Consider the following 13109-nt stretch of genomic DNA (forward strand, 5'->3'; position numbering starts at 1 on the left):
CCAGCTCCGTGCTCTGTGGTCTACCAGACACATTCACTTTCAGTGTCTAAAATATTCACTGCATTATCATGGCTAGTATAACATGTGAGGTTCTGTTCTGTTAATCAGCTGCAGTGATTTGCACTAAAGCTGCCACACCTCTAGTGCAGGTCTTTATGTAGTTAATTATGAGTTGTTTCATCTGAATGAATTAAACCTCTGGTCTAGAGGTTGTTGGGTTTTTGAGGTTGTTCATAATTAGTTAGATTGAGCTCCTATAGACTCCTGGCTGCCAAGGACTGTGAACTGTCTCTTGAACGGATTCATGGTGTAATGTTGATGTGTGTCTTTAGTATGTTGGTCATGTTGATTTTTACCTAAGGCTGCTATCTTTTGGGCTGTTGTATTTGATTTGATGATGGTTGTTCATGTTTTGAGTTTTTATTATACAATGCTTATTCTGATTATTTTGAATTTTGCACCTGAAAAACCCTAATTTAGAAAATCTAAACAAAACAAATAAAATAACTAAAACTTACATTAAAACTAATAAAAACAAAACTAAAACTAAGCATTTTCAAAAAACGAAAACTAACAAAAATGAGAAAATCTGCTCTAAAAACTAATTAAAACTAACTGAATTTGAAAAGAAAAATTAAATAAAAACTAAAACTAATAAAAAATCCAAAACTATTATAGCCTTGGTGGAAGGGATGTGACAAATAAATATGTATTTTACTCAGTCTCCCTTCCGAGTACCTACATGTTATACACTATTGAAAAGCTAAGATTCTTGAGATATGAAAGATGTATACCATTCCAGACTACAAACATATGTGTAGATTCCGTAAACACTTGTTTCAGGCCATCTTTGAAGCCATACTTTACTCCAGTAGCAGATGATACTGCAACAAAAATGTTCCTGCTACATCAGTGAGGCTCCAGTAAAAGTAGTCCAGTACAATAGGTAGTCTAATGACTACTAATAAGACTGGTCTGTAATTTATTGACACCCTGGAAATCATTGTATGAGCAAAGACTTACAAAGAGAGCATTAAAAAAAAACAAACAAACTCATGTGTGGAATATCATAGTCTTTTCAGCCTCATGGAAAATAGTGTCCCTATAAGTGGCTCCACTTCTGGATCCACAGCAAACGTAGAACCTTGGTCTACTCAGTCCATGCTCTTCCAAATCTTTGTTACAACTTTGGCCCGCAAGACGTCTGGTGCACCCTTTTTGGACTGGCAAAGATTTACAGCAAAGCTCTGGATTTGGAAACTGAATTATTTTTAAAAATCAGTCACATGATTTTTGGGTTCTTAGTGACATTCCGGACCATGGTCCTTTTTGCTTTGGGTGTTAATTTCACCAAACAAACAACACAAACCAAGACAAAATTCCTTTCTTACAGTGTTGGAAATGAATGACTATTGATTTTGTATTTTAACATTTTTCTTTTATTTTGGAAGTGTTGCAGCATTGTTTGTGAGCTGTGTGTTGAGCTGTTTCCATGACCATAACACAGAAAAAAGAGCAAGGAAGGAAATTGCTGAGGAATTTCAGCTGTTTATTGTAACCTGTTATTTAGTTGGCGTATCTAGAAAACATTAAGAAGTAACCATGTTTGTTAGATCACTGTCAGAGTGTAGAGTATATTAAAAGTGTATGATGGCAGTGAGTTGGGAAAAAAAAATAAGTCTTGTGGTGCAGTGGAGAGTTATTGCTGTAATTGTATTATAAGTGTTATGCACATTTTGTCATGGACACCGGACTCTAGTGTTTGCTCTTTTGTTGTTCTCCCCTTATGTGTGTTTGTGGGCATGATTGTTTCTTCAAACAGATTCCTATGGTGCAGCTGCCTCTCATCTAATCATCACAGCTGCCACCCATCTACTCATCATGGCTACCAGTCATCTACTCATCCACCAGAGTATTTAGACCACATCCCTCCTTCACTCGACACCAGAGCGTTGTACCAAACTCACTTGGTATCTGGTCATTTGTATTTTTGAGAGATTCTGTCAAGCTATTGTTTCCTGGTGTAAATCCGTTTTGTCTTCCAGTGAATCCTGTGTAAACCTGTCAGATCCAGAGCCACGCCTGCAACACTCAGCCCCTTCAGACCGAGGATCAGCTGTATGCCTGCTCGCCGTTAATCTAAACATTTGTTGTCATCAATTTTCCCTCAGTTCTAGACCTCTGTCTCCATTTGGGTCTGCACTTCCACTGCATTGTGACACATTTTCCACATTGTTACTTAACTGAGTTTATGTACATGTAAAGGGAAGAGAGTAACATAACAGTAAAATTGTGTTGGTTCCAATGGAAAGCATAATAAATAACTATACATACAGCAATCATTATTTGTTTAGTATTCTTAGAGTTTTAAACACTCATATGATGATATAAATTAATCATTTCAGTGTTATATGAGAAGCTTTTCATGGTAGCTTGCATAAAATAGTAACCCAAGTGGATGGCATTAATTTGTAAATGTCAGAAGGATACAGTGATAGTTGTAATTGATACGTATAATTCGTCAACATGACAAACAATCAATTTATCAGCTCAGTAAAGCACATGAACAGGTTCCTGTTGTACTTGAAGGTCCTATCAAATTACATTTAAATTATTCCTGTTATTATCTGCCAAGGCAGAGGTTGTTTTTTGTGTTGGTCTGACTGTTTGTCTGTTAGCAACATAACAAACAATTTCTGGACAAATTTTGATTACATTTTCAGTAAATGTCATAAATGGAATAAAGGAACAAGTGATTACATTTTGTGGGTGAGCCAGATCACCGCCTGAATACAAGAGGGTGTCGTGGAGATGTGAAAAACACTGATACCTAATCCAGATTGCTGCATTAGCAAAAAAAAAAAAAAAAAGTTCTTAAATAACTTCAAGACTATTTTTGCCATTTGTTTCATCCTTGGGTCTAAGGGTATGTTCCCAGGGTTAAAGAGTCTTAATAAGATGAGGCATCAATCCTTATGATGGGAAAAGATAGTAATATTAGCTTGAAGTATACATAAGAGTCATGGCATGGGGTTGGTAACCGGGTGGACTGTTGGGCTTTTTAGGGTTGGCTTGACGGAGTTTATTTATTTGTTGGAGGTAGAGCTTAGAAATCTGTCAAAACTGTTATACCTTTCCACCATTCTTGGCTTGTTAATGAGTTTCTGTTGTAACATATTCTGGCCCTTCCTCGAAGGAAAGATTGTTTAATTTTTTTATTTAATTAACATCTGATGGACTTTTTTTCACAGATGAGGACAATTCCCCAAGAAGCAGTTAGAATCTGGCTTTTGGGTAGTTGAGCCTTCCACTCAGCTATTTACAATTGGTCCAATATCTACAAGTCACAAGGTCAACTCTGGCTTAGAGGAGGAGTGGAAGTTGAACTTTTCGTAAACTCAGGATCTGGGAAGTTTCTGAACTAATCTCCTATACACCCACAAATCTGTCATGATGTGACTAAAAAACAAACTAATGCTTTACTTCTTAACAGATGGATGTTCAGCTGATGACCTGAGAACTTCTTCTACTTTCAAATCTTGATTCTTTCCAATCTGATAATAAACCTGTAGGGAGGGTAAAGCTTATCTCAACCCGGACAAAGACAAGACCATCTGGTGGGGGCTCCACCAGGCCTTTAACTTAACATTCTAGTGGGTAATAAAACTTTTAAAGGTTTTCTGTGGTCAAGGAGAAGAAGACTTTTTTTTCTGTTAGAGAAAGAGAATAAAGATTTTGTTTTGCCATTAGATATGCAGAACATCCAGATCCTCACCATTGGTACAAGGTTTAATCAACAAGTTTGATTCCTTCATGATTTGAAAGTGTGCTCACCATCATCTAGTAAAGGACCAGAAAGGTAACACTGAACCAGCCCATGTAGGTTATCTGACTGCCAAGCCTACAGAGCTGCTATTGGCTGGAATAGTCAGCCACACTTTCTTATGGGCATGGACCACCCTAAACTCCCAAAAACATAGGACAAAGGATTCGGATGAGTTTCAGATGAAGATCAAGTCAGAAGAGGGCAGAAGAAGATTAAGTGAAAACTGAAAAGAGTTCTATAGAGATGCTTCCAAAATCCTCCTGCGTGATGTCTTTTGAGTAGGAATTCTCCTCAGAGAAGAGGAGTAACTAAGTTTCAAGCCTGCATAGTTTGTTTTTTTCACTTTTTGTACAACTGGTTAAACTAGGCTTTTTAAGCTTCAGCACCAGTTTAAAATCAAAGCTGGACTTTTGATCCTTTTGGCCATAACACAGCAGACAATTTTTACTATTTCACCATCTCTTGATCCATCTCCGATCCAGTGGCGTCTCGGGAAGAGACCAATTGAGCAGACAGACCCAAACCTGCGGACCACTACGTGTGATGAATCATCGGGCTTTCCTGAAAGCTCACCTGGGATCTAAACTACCCGTCCAGGCTTTCCCCCGGTGCACTGGAGTGTCACCACAACAGTCATAAGTGGGTCGACTTGATCCAAACGGAACCGGACAGAGTCCTACCAGTCTTGATCTCTGCTTGTCTGCTAAGAAATGGTTGGTTATCTGATAGAGTTGGTTACAGTTTAGTAATTTGCTTTCCAGTTAAGATTCCGGCTAAAGAGATGAGATTCTTTTTAGCTTTCTTAGGATTCAGAAATCGTTTTCAGCCTTCTTTTAAATATTAGTTTAATTAACACCACAGGTTAATTAACTTCTGTGTTTATTTTGCTCCACATCTTACACGGCAATAAGATTCTTGTTTCAACCTCACACTTGCATTTTTTTAGGTTGGCTTGATTTATGGTTTCCCATTAACCTTCTGTAAATATCGCTCTGACATTATGCATGTTTAGACCAGTTAATAAATATTCACATTTATTTTAACTGGTCGTGGCTGTGATTGTTCCCTTTGAATCATGTTATAGGTCCCTTCAAATAAGAATTCATGTCATTAGTGTCTTGAGACTGATTACATTTGATTTAGCTTGAATTAATTAATTTATTCAATTAATTAATCTAGTACTTAAGTGGTTTTCCATACATCCATTAAATCAAAACAGCTTGGTGGTGCTCAGAGGTTTTCCTGTAATAATATTAATAATTCATATTTTATATTGATTATTAAAATGAATATTTTCATCTAAACATTTTAAATGTTTAAAGATGCTAGATCACCACACCATTGGGCATTTAGGGCTATTGTTCCCAACACTAAACGGCCACTTCATTAGGTCCACCTTGCTAGTACCAAGTTGGACCCCTTTTGGCTTCAGAATTGCTTTAATTCTTAGTGTCATTGATTCAACAAGGTGTTGGAAACATTCCTCAGAGATTTTGCTCCATATTGACATGACAGAAGTTGTTCCTGATCCAAAAAGGGGCCCTCGATGACCAACATGGAATCACTACTGAGCAGTGACAATGGTCATCCTCCTTAAAAGAGCCCCACCTCCATCTCTTCTTCAGAGCTCTGTTAGCATAGAGCAGCTCAGTGTGTCCTCCTGTGGAGCTCCTGGGTGTAACTTGGACAATACCCTTCTTTAGTAATCAAGTTAAAGCTGTGTCCAGCCAAGCTTTACTGTCAAGCTAAAATGTTAGGTTAGGTTATGGATTTAAAGGCAAGAAATGAAAATTCACTAACAAGATGCATAAATGGAAGTTATTGATCACTGTGTGCAGGTAGTGTTCATATTACCTTTCCATTTGTGTCCAGTAGGCCTTTTTGCTTCTGAAAACTGTATTTATTTTAATTATGTGCTGTTTTATGCTATAAATAGAAGAAGTCAGAAGTCAGTACAAGAAACGTGAAACATGAATGAACACCTTAAATTGGCATTTATGGATTTTAATGCTATTACAATAAAGCTTTTTAAGGTTAAATTATTAACCTGTCATTGTTAAAAGTATACAATATGATGATAAAAAGGTGATGAACAGTGGTTGGAAGGGGTTTGAAAATGTTAGGGCCCCAAGAAACCGTAGAAATGCTGCTGGATACAAGGCATGATGGATCCGGTGCTTTCAAGTTGTTCTGATACTACCATCTGAATCTGGAGACTCATCAGACCAAGCAACATTTTTCCATCTCCTATTGTCCAGTTTTGGTGAATCTATGTGAATTCCTGTTGCCTTTCCTATATCTCTTACCTGTATGCCCATTCTCCTCTGACATCAACAATACATTTGGTCCTCTCACTGGATATTCAATTCACTTCAATTCAAAACACTTTGTTTGTCCATGAAGGGCAAATAAAAAGACACATTTGACAAGATACACACAAAAAGACAAAGAATGTTTTCTGTTCTTTAGACCATTTTCTGTAAACCTTAAAGATGGTTGTGTGTGAAAATTCCAGTACATAGGCAGTTTCTGAAATACTCAGACCAACATCCATGCCACGTTCAAAGTTACTGAAACCACAGATGCTATGGTTGTATAGTAAGAACAGATTTAAAGTCTCGACTGAAAGCAACTGAAGAATGAACATTGAAAATGTGAGAACTTGAAACTTTTTTTTTCTTTTTGCAGTCTAGATGCAAGTACAGTATAATCAATTAAGAAGTATCAGATATCTGTGATAGGATTAGTATATGTTAGAAAGTATTTAATACAATACACCCTAAAAATCATACAATTGTACATAAATGCAAATTCTTTAAAAGTCACAGTTATGCTCTGAAAATGGGCTTAAAGTGCAGATGTTCAGCTTTCATTGGTGGATTTTCACATCCAAACTGGAGGAAGGGTTTAAGAATTACATCTCTTTCATATTATACGGTACAATAGGTCATCAAGTAAAATGCAGATCAGTCAGTTTACAATTAGATGACTTACTCAGCAATACAGAATATTTTTATTTATTCATTATATAACTCTGTTAATGTGTTTTGTTAAGTTGAAAAGACACAAGTTAAATCACAACCCACATACAGTTTTTCCAGACATCACTGTATTTGCTATATTGTTTGCTTCAATACATGCTTAAAGTTTATGTGTGTATATATGTGTGTGTGAGTGGGTGGCAATTTTTCTGGTGTTTAAGGGGGTAGGCTGTCCCTATTGTTTAGAGACCTCTCCACCATCTGCCAGACTGTGCCCGGCCTCTGTGCCTGATCTTGCTTGATGGAGAGCAGATGTTTTCCCTCTCTGCGTCTCCCCAGCAGGACCTTTCCTGCATCATCCCGGCCCACTTTGGCTAACACTCGGATAAGCACACACGTGCTGCACACTTAATTAAAACTCTCACTCATGCGCATAAATATGCATGCATGCTCACGTGTGTTTCTGTTTCTCTTCATTTGCTTTTTCTTCATCTACTTACATTTACAGCCACGTCACCCATTGTAACTCAATACACACACTAGTTTAATCACTCAGTGATCCACCTTTTTTGTATCATATACAGAATGTGACAGCATGCAGGTTCAGTGTTGTCACTGACTTGCTAAAACACCCCATTTTATATTAAAAGCCTAAAAGCTTATTGCGAATTGATGGTTTTTCACAATATATAAATGATGAGATGGAGAAAAAAGCTCCTTTGTCAATAAAAAAGTCATCATTGTGACAAAGAAACTAAATGTTCTTACTCCTCGACTCATTCCTACCTTTTTTCTTGTAGGTGTTGCAGGATAAGTACACCAGCATTTGGAGCGGTGGCACAGAAAACGGGGTGTAAATAAGCTTTATGCTGGTGCCCAATCACATGACACTACAATGGTACACATAAGTAAGCAGTTTGACATTTGGTTGTACAAAAATGTTTTTATTACATACAGTTTCAATTTTGATTTCTTAGCCATTCAAAGTGATATTCTGTGATAAAGTCCACTTTTATGTCTTGCTTGTGTTGATTAAGCAACAAACACTGATGTGGAAGAAGTAGGGTGAGGCAGAAGAAACTATCTGCAGTTTTTACACTATTCTACTTCTATCCCACTGAAAATTATTTTTTCCACTGTGCTCATATCTGTGAACGGGTTACAGTTAGGAGTAAAAGTTCATGGTTAATGTTTGAATTAATACATTAATTAATACAATTTTGTCTACTTGTTTCAAGAACATGCTTAATTTCAAATGTCTACAGGTTCAAGGTTTATTCATTTTATTAGTAGGTCTCAATTCCCATCACGTCAAGTTAAAAAAGAAAACAAATAACAGCCAAGGGATTCTGTGAAGGAAATTAGTTTTTTCCTGTATTTCAATTATTATTTCATTCTTCAGAACATGTGTTTATACTAAACTAGTGTAGAGAAGTGTGTCATGAACAGGTCAGGTTTGTCCACTGTATCCCAGAGATGATCTAGAGACCAAACTACCTCTTCAACAATCCTATTGTTCCTGCAAGGCCAAACTGCAGACACACACCTCTGCTCTTCAGACGTGCTGGTAACTCTGTATGTATCTCCTCGTGCACAAGCTTTAATAGACCTGAGTGGACTTCCTCATCTGGATAATTGTCAGAAGTTATTATATATCCTTTTCAACCACAGTTTCTAACATTTACAAGCACAAATGATGACATCACTTCATTTTGGACATGTGGACAAATGTTATGCTATATATGTAAGTAAATAAGTAAGTAATTAATATAGCACCTTTCAAGCACAAGTGTAACTCAATGTGCTTTACACAAAGAAAACAGTTTAAAAAATGCAATCAAGCATACGATAGTCTAAAACATTAAGATAATCTAAAACAATCAACAGAACAGATAAACGTTAATGACAGTAAAATGTATTAGTAAAACAATACGATGAATCAAACTCTAATTAAGAAAGTAAAAGTGTAAAAAGAAATAAACTAAATGATCACAAAGTGCTGCAAAAGACAAAGCAAACTATGACCCAAGCTGAGCCTAACTATAGAGCTTTTTAAAAGGAAAGTTTTACTGAGTTGTCCAGTGGGTTTATACACTTAGGGGCTGAGTTATGACGAGGGCAAAACTGCTGCGCTATTTAACATTTGCTGCGCAGTTTTGCTCTGGTTATGTTTCTACGATTAGCGCCTGATCTATTAAGACTGCTCCTGTTATCATTTGCGGAGCAAACAGCAGTATTTAATTGAAGATGTAGCAGCGCTGTTTGCTCTATCATGTAAGGTTCTGGAGAGCAAGGAAACCGCAAACGCAAAATTAACTTTTATCCGATAGAAGTTGAGACAAATAAAGGAGACAAATAAAAATATTGCGGAAGTCGAGGAAAAAAATCTAAATGTCACCAGAAATGCTGCAATATAGTTTCATATTCAAGTTCAATTTATTTATAAGGCACACTAACAACAACCTTTAGGAACCAAGGTATTGTACATATAAAAACATGCAAGGAACAAATAAGAAATAATAAAGGTTTAAAAGCTATAAAGAAATAATAATAATAATAATAATAAAAGACAGGCATGATAAAGTCTTTAAACTTATCCAGCAATTCTAATATTGCAACGCTGGATCGTCTCCACAATCCTCTTCTCTGGCATTCTAAATATATTAATATAATAGAAAAAAATGCATTATCTTAGTCGCCTTTCATGGTGTCTGTGCCTCCTCCTTAAAATTATTACTGCAGCCATTGCGCGTATACTGTTGTGCCAATTAGCACCTGCTTTTCAGAAACGCTATTTTTAGAGCAAACATAAACACCGCAAACTATTTGCGGGCTACATGAATCCCACTGCTGCGCAAACCAGATTTATTTGCATAGTCTCCTCCCACTAATGTGCACTTTCTGGCCGGAACGCCCATAATGCATATGCAGTAGCTTCAGAAATGCAAAGTGGAGAGCGGCGCAGTTTTGCCAGGATAACTGACGCAGTTCCATGTTTGCGGCTTTGATAGATAAGCTTGGGCCGATTTTAGCGGAGCAAAGCCGTCTGCACCTGTTTTAGTACACGCAAAGCGTTAATAGATCAAGGCCTTAGAGATAATTTCTCCTTTTTTTTTTTTTTCCTGGGACTTAGTATCTGGTAGTTGTTGTGCTACTTTTGTGATATGTCTTTTTGATTTGGTCATTATTTAAGAACTTTTAATGACTAGCAGCTCTGTATTTTTTGTAAAAGCAGTAGGAAACTTTCTGGTGTGTTTATGTACAAATGTAGCAGTTTGTTGTCTGGTGATGGTGTAGATTGAAGGGTCGTTGCCTCTGTCTGTGGTGTTTTAGTCTCCTCTTTCTTCTTCCTGCTTTCCATTTTGCTTCTTTTTGCTGTCTTCCTTCTTTTTCTGTCCCCTCTGGTCAGGTCCAGCAAGATTATATAGATTCCATGATTCAAAGTAAATAAATAAATAAATGGATCAGATTATCAAGAGGAACCTTACACCCCTAAGCCTCCCCTTGGCAGAGCAAATTTGTTCAGCACGATACAGCAACCAGATTATCATTTTGCTTGCTATGATGGTGGACAGGACAGGTTAATTAATTAATAAATACATAAATAAATAAATAAATAAATAAATAAACGGACGGACGGCCAGAAAGTTTTAGGCCTGGTCCTAAAACTAGAGACAGAGTTTGCATCCCAAACACTGACTGGGAGCTGGTTCCACAGGAGGGGAGCATGATAACTGAAGGCCTTGCCTCCATCTACTTCTAGAAACACCAGAAACCAAAAGTTGGCCTGTTGTCTGAGAGCGGAGTGTTATTTTGGGACAAGGCAAGGCAAGGAAGTTTATTTGTAGAGCACATTTCATGTACAGAACAATTCAGAGTGCTTTACATAAAACAAAAGCATTACAGATACAGACGTGGGCAAAATTGTTGGTACCTTTCAGTTAATGAAAGAAAAACTCACAATGGTCACAGAAATAACTTGAATCTGACAAAAAAATAAATAAAAATTCTATGAAATTTAACCAATGAAAGTCATACATTGCTTTTCAACTTATTTTGTTGTACAACCTTTTGAGGCAATCACTGCAATTAAACGATTCCTGTAACTGTAAATGAGACTTCTGCACCTCTCAGCAGGTATTTTGGCCCACTCTTCATAAGCAAACTGCTCCAATTGTCTCAGGTTTGAACGGGACCTTTTCCAGACGGCATGTTTCAGCTCCTTCCAAAGATGCTCAATAGGATTTAAGGCCACTTTAGAATAGTCCAGTGTTTTCCTCTTAGCCATTCTTGGGTGTTTTTAGCTGTGTTTTGGTCCATTGTCCTGTTGCAAGACCCATGACTTGCGACTGAGACCAAGCTTTTTCTGTCTGTAAACATAGAGATGATGTGTCTTGGCAAAAAGTTCCATTTTTGTCTCATCTGTCCAAAGGACATTCTCCCAGAAGCTTTGTGGCTTGTCAACATGTAGTTTGGCAAATTCCAGTCTGGCTTTGTTATGATTTGTTTTCAACAATGGTGTCCTCCTTGGTCGTCTCCCATTAAGTCCACTTTGGCTCAAACAATGACGGATGGTGCGATCTGACACTGATGTTCCTTGAGCTTGAAGTTCATCTTTAATCTCTTTAGAAGTTTTTCTGGGCTCTTTTGTTACGATTCGTATTATCCATCTCTTTGTTTTGTCTTCAGTTTTCTTCCTGCGGCCACGTCCAGGAAGGTTGGCTACAGTCAAATGGATCTTAAATTTCTGAATATTATGTGCAACTGTAGTCACAGGAACATCAAGCTGCTTGGAGATGGTCTTATAGCCTTTACCTTTAACATGCTTGTCTATAATTTTCTTTCTAATCTCCTGAGACAACTCTTTCCTTTGCTTCCTCTGGTCCATGTTAAGTGTGGTACACACCATGTCACCAAACAGGACAGTGACTACCTGTAGCCTTTATATAGGCCCACTGACTGATTACAAGATTGTAGACACATGTGATGCTGATTGGTGGACACACCTTGGATTAACATGTCCCTTTGGTCACAATATTTTCTGTCTTTTCTAGGGGTACCATCATTTTTGTCCAGGCCTGTTTCCCGAGTTTATTTTTTTTAAATACTTCTGTTGAAGCATGGTTGAAAAGCAATGTCTGACTTTCATTGGTTACATTTAATAGAATTTTTATTTATTTTTACTTTTGTAAGATTGAGGTTATTTCTATGACCATTGTGAGTTTTTCTTTCATTAACCGAAAGGTACCAACAATTTTGTCCACGTCTGTATATGTGAGTAGTAAAACTTTCAAATTTCTTCCTGGAACTCACAAGAAGACAGTGAAGAGAAGCCAGAATTGGGGAAATGTGTCCTTGTCAGAACCCTCACAGCAGCATTTTGGGTCAGTTGGAGGCTGATTAGAGCAACTTGTACTCATCCTGTTTTGTAGTTGTGGGATGCACCCTAAGCCGGATGCTTTATCCAGTAATGTTCAAATTTGGGCAAATCAGTCAATAAAAAGTAATCACAGATTAGCGCTTAGCATTTCCAACTGAAGTAAATGCACAATATACAGTACAAGTCAAAAGTTTGGACACATCTACCCAAAAGTGTCCAAATCTTTGACTTTTTGACGTACGCCTTTTTTCAGCATGTCCTCTATTATAGCGCAGGACAACGTAAGGAGTGTAAAGTTAGCATGGCTTGCAGAGCTACACAACAGTGACAGATAAAATGGATATTATTTCTAAATTAGTGATGAGGTTGTAAAACGATGACAAAGTGCATCACTCCTTCTGGAAATAAAACTTTCTGCCTCCTACTGGCCAAAACAATTTATGAATGCAGCTTTAAGCAGATTCCACTGCCAGGGACTGCAGTATTGTTCAAACTGCGCAGTAATATCTAATCATTTTCTGTTGGGCCTTGACTTACTGTAAACCGGCAGCTCCAGCTGGCATTAAACAAAAACTGGGCATACTTGATGAAACAGTAAATTGCATTTTTTGGCACTGTCTTTTCTCACCCAGTCTAACCCTGCATCATCCCTGGAACAGTTCAGAGTAATTAAACTGCTCTCTGCCTTCGACTCTGTGCGAACTCGTCCTCAGCAGAGAGGTCAACAGTTGGTCGAAGGAGTCGTAACTGTGTAATAAAGTAGTGGGAAGAGCCCAGAAAAGAGACGAACATTAAAACATTATTACATTAATTTTTTTTACAGAATTATTTAAAAACAATAAAAATGCATATTTTCATAATGAAAACAAATAATCCTATGACAGTTAAATATGTCTAATTTGGTCTACTTGATTACAATCTT

This window comes from Melanotaenia boesemani, chromosome 1 (genome assembly GCF_017639745.1).
Source record: "Melanotaenia boesemani isolate fMelBoe1 chromosome 1, fMelBoe1.pri, whole genome shotgun sequence".
Taxonomy (NCBI): Eukaryota; Metazoa; Chordata; class Actinopteri; order Atheriniformes; family Melanotaeniidae; genus Melanotaenia; species Melanotaenia boesemani.